Source organism: Crocuta crocuta, unplaced genomic scaffold, assembly GCF_008692635.1.
Source record: "Crocuta crocuta isolate KB4526 unplaced genomic scaffold, BGI_CrCroc_1.0 scaffold581, whole genome shotgun sequence".
Classification (NCBI taxonomy): domain Eukaryota; kingdom Metazoa; phylum Chordata; class Mammalia; order Carnivora; family Hyaenidae; genus Crocuta; species Crocuta crocuta.
The window spans coordinates 486,899-491,461 of NW_027528635.1; the positions used below are offsets into that span (position 1 = coordinate 486,899).

At 44.3% G+C, this 4,563-nt stretch overlaps 1 protein-coding gene across 2 annotated transcripts in view; it reads left to right on the plus strand.

Moving 5' to 3' along the window:
• Positions 1-212: 212 nt before the first annotated feature.
• Positions 213-4,563, plus strand: part of SLITRK4 (SLIT and NTRK like family member 4) — a 694,124-nt gene continuing 689,773 nt past the window's right edge. The window contains exon 1 of one of the 2 annotated variants that reach the window (XM_077755188.1): positions 213-385. The gene's annotated coding sequence lies outside the window, so the exon portion shown is untranslated. The remainder of the gene's footprint in view (positions 386-4,563) is intronic. The other variant, XM_077755189.1, reaches the window with a different exon arrangement.

Here is a 4,563-nt window from a genome sequence, read left to right on the forward strand (position 1 = left end):
ATGGACATTTGAACAGTATTTGTTCTTCCAGTGCACAAGCATGGAACGTCTTACCCTTTCTTTGTGTCTTCTTCAGTTTCTTTCATCAGCGTTTTATAGTTTTCGGCGTACAGGTGTTTCACCTCTTTGGTTGAGTTCATTTGTAGGTACTTTTTTTTTTTTTTTTAAATGTTTTATTTATTTCTAGGAGAGAGAGACAGCGTGAGCAGGGGAGGGTCAGAGAGAGAGGAAGTCACAGACTGAAACAGGCTCCAGGCTCCGAGCTGGCAGTCAGCACAGAGCCCGACGCGGGGCTCGAATCCACAAACCGCGAGATCATGACCTAAGCAAAAGTCGGAAAGTCGGACGCTTAACCGACTAAGCCACCCAGGCGCCCCATTTGTAGGTACTTTTAATATTTTTTGTGCCATTGTAAATGTGACTGTTTTCTTAATTTCTCTTTCTGCTGCTTCATTGTTAGGGTACACAAATGCAGTGGAGTTCTGTACATTGATTTTGTATCTTGCAACGTTACTGGATTCATTCATCAGTTCTAAGCAGGGTTTTTTTGTTTTTTTGTTTTGTTTTGGTTTTTGGTGGAGTCTTTAGGGTTCTCTATATATAGATCTTGTCATTTGCAAATAGTGGAAGTTTTTACTTCTTTGCTGATGCCTAGATTTGATGCCTAGACTTAGTTTTCTGGTATCTTAATTATATATATTCGTTTAGAGTATTGAGTTAACCACATCAGTCGCTGAATGAGATCAGTTCCCAACAGCTCAATTATGAAACCATTATTGAACATTGTGTATTTCAAATATCTGATTTAAAGCACGGTGTTGACCCGCAGGAACCCACATTTTGGTGAAGCAGCAAGGTCAAAAGCAGGGAGCTGACCCCAGGAAGGCTCAAGATGATCCGGAGCAGCTGAGGGCATCATACTGACTTTAAAATTTTTTATGATGTTTATTCATTTTTGAGACAGAGACAGAGTACAAGCAGGGAAGTGGCAGAGAGAGAGGGAGACCCAGAATCCAAAGCAGGCTCCAGGCTCTGCGCTGTCAGCACACAGCCCGGCGTGGGGCAGGAACTCACGAACTGCAAGATCATGACCTGCACCGAAGTTGGACGCTTAACCCACTGAGCCCTGCAGGCGCCCCTCATATTGACTTTGGAGGAGTAGGATGAGGGGAGCATGGGAGACCTCGCAGAGTGCCTGCCGGTACGGGCTCTGCTTCACGAATTGCAGTTACCATTCTCCTTTCCAAGGATGGGAATGGGATGGATGCTTAGGGCCTTAACACAGGGGGGTATTTCAAGAAGAGAAAGTTGTGAGAAGTGGTGGGTCAGGGGCCCAGGGATTGTATTGCTGGTGGAGGAGGAGTGGATAAATACCACAGGGCAGAATTAAGGTGGAATCTCTCAAGGTCATACAAACAGCAAGTAGAGAGTTTCCATGAAAGGGAAGGCCAGGCCAGGCTTATGTTCAGTGACCTGGCCCACTTTCCAGGAAGCCCACTGAAAATGAGGGAACGGCCACCAGCCATGGGAGGTGCTGTGTGACTCTGCTCGGACAGCCATGACAAGGTACCATGGACGGCATGGCCTAAACAACAGAAATGCATTTTCTCACAACTCTGGAAGTTAGAAGACTGAAACCAAGGCATCAGCAGGGCTGTTTTTCCCCCGAGAACTATGAAGGAGGGGTCGGTGCCGGGCCTCTCTCCTTCGCTTATGATTGATCATCTCCTCCCGAAGTCTTTACGTGGTCTTCCTTCTGAATGTGTCTGTCTTCTCATCTCTTCTTTATAAGGACACCAGCCATATTGCATTAGCACCCACTCTAATGACTTCATTTTCACTTAATTCCATGAAGATCCTATGTCTAGATATGGTCACATTCGGAGCTAGTGGGGGTTAGGACTTTATCATATGGATCGTGGGGGAAGACACCATTCAGCTTATAACCAACAGGTGCCTTGTTACAAGCTCGTCTCTATGTGACGGCTGGAGTCTGAGGCGGAGCCTGCACTGGGTGCTTGGGTGTGTATTCTTCCTGGGCATCTGAGTAAAGGCTCACAGAACTCGGTGACTAGAACGAGCCTGGAAAAATAAACGAGAAGGGTTTGGAGAGAGTATAAGGAAAAATGACACGGGTGAGAGAAGGTGTGGAATTTCGACACCCTCAGTGGTAGAATCATACAAGCCTAAGAAGTATTAATATGGAGCGAACTCAAATATAAACATCACTGTACAATTTGCATCACTTTCAGTGAAATGAGCCTTCGTTTTATTTTTGTTCTTGTAAAACATTTAGACCCACTGCCTTGATGACAGCTTCCTGTGGGGACATGAAATCTAAACAAAACTGACAGGACACTAGTTTCTCCGTCTGCCTGATGTGAATTTAGTGGTGTCTGGAACGAAACGATTTTCCAGAATCTCATACCAGGAATACAGTTTTCCTACATTTTGCCCAAGAGGCAGGAATGAAGAACTCCTGGAGTGTTCCATAGAACAATGCCTAAAACAGTATTTTGAAGCGAGTGATAGTTATTTTTGTATTGAGAAAAAAAAAAGATATTATGTGGGACACAGTAATTGCTCAATAAAATCGCTTGTTGACTAATAAATTCTGGGACTTAATAGCCTTTAAAATCGAAATTATATACTCCTGGTAGGTTTCCAGTAATATTACACAGAAAGCCTAAAGGCTGGTACTTATAAAACATCATTAGATTTGATTAATCAAACATAGGTTATGTTTTCAAATATAAATTATGTCTGCATACCTAATGCATGCTTTCCTATAGCAATATAATGTGGATTTATCTGTCTCACACTCATAAAATCGGTGTGTCGAATAAGGGCTGCATGGAGTTGTTACTGTTGCAGCCCTCTGTTAGCCGTAAACACAAGACTCAGCAAACACAATACGCATTAAGACGTACCACCCTGCGTTCAGGATGGGATAGTCTTTTTCTTGTGACTCGCCTGTGTCCCGTTTATATTTGGGGACGCTCAACCTCCCTGCTCCGTCATTTCCCGCACACACTCTGTGGGCTGAGAGCTCACACGTGATTGCCCCGCCACCGTCCCAGGAAATCCCAGAGGATCAGAACAGCGGCGTCCGTGTCACTGTTGGTCTCACATTCTAAACACTCTGTCCCCTAAGCTCCTGGTTAGTAACGACCACTGAGCCCTGTCCGGTTCTTGCAAGCTGATGGCAAGTCCTATCGGGAGGTGCCAAAGGGGCCTGGGCAAGAGTGAAGAATATCTGAGAAGAAGGGACACACCATGAAAGAAGACGTTTTAAAGTTACATGCGAACAGAAGCAGGTCACTCGTAGGCATTTGGCATGTGAACCTTAGGGAAGTGGGAGGAAGGAGGGGAGCTGGCGAAGGAAGGAGCTCTGGGCCCAGCTGACCCCTAGTCACAGATTCCGTCTTGGCCTATTTGCTCTGATCTTGAGAAAGCCAAGTATGACAGCACATCCTTATACACATAGCACTGTGTGCCAAGCACTACTTTTATAACCACACACACGCACGCACATGCACACACCCACCAATTTGACCCTTATTTTTTTTAATGGTTATTTATTTTTGAGAGAGAGAGAGAAAGAGAGAAACCACAAGTGGGGGAGGGGCAGAGAGAGAGGGAGACAGAATCCGAAGCAGGCCTCAGGCTCCAAGCTGTCTGCACAGAGCCCGATGCAGGGCTTTAACTCGGGAACCATGAGATCATGACCTGAGCTCAAGTCCAGTGCTTAAGCAACTGAGCCACCCACATGCCCCAAGACTGGCGATTGTAGAAGTGACTCACGTTGAATATTATTTCTATATCATGAGTTGGCTTCCTTTCCTATTTCTTAAGTACTGATTCATTTCCATCTGTTGAGTAAAATAATAAAAAAATAATAAAATGTAACATTTCCACTTCACTATCCTTAGAAATGGCTTTAAAATTTTACGGTTGGTTATTTTTCACTACCTTCCCCTAAATTCTGGGGATGCAGCCTTTCACAGTCCATATTACGGTGTTAAGTCCTACCTTACTCGCAGATACTGGGTAGAAAATTGGTCTTACCAAACTATTTGATTTTATGTCCCTGTGCTTTTCTGTTTTTTAATCATTTTAATCCCAGTACAGTTAACACACAGTGTTATATTAGTTTCAGGTGTACAATATAGTGACTCACAATTCTATACATTACTCGGTGCTCATAGGATAAGTGTGCTCTTTAATCTTCTTCATCTATTTCACCTATAAACCCTCCCACCCCCACCCTCGTAAGGGTGGCTTACTCAGTTAAGTGACCGACCCTTGATTTCGGCTCAGGTAATGATCTCACAGTTTGTGAAATTGAACTCCACATCGGGCTCTATGCTGACAGCGTGGAAACCTGCTTGGGATTCTCTCTCCCTCTCTCTCTGCCCCTCCCTGTCCCCTGCTCACACTCTCAATCTCTCTCAAATAAGTAAACATAAAAAAAAGTGTATTTCTTGGTTTGTCTCTTCCTCTCTCTTTCTCTCTTTTTTTCCTGTGCTTGTTTCTGTTCTTAAAATTCCATATATGGCAACA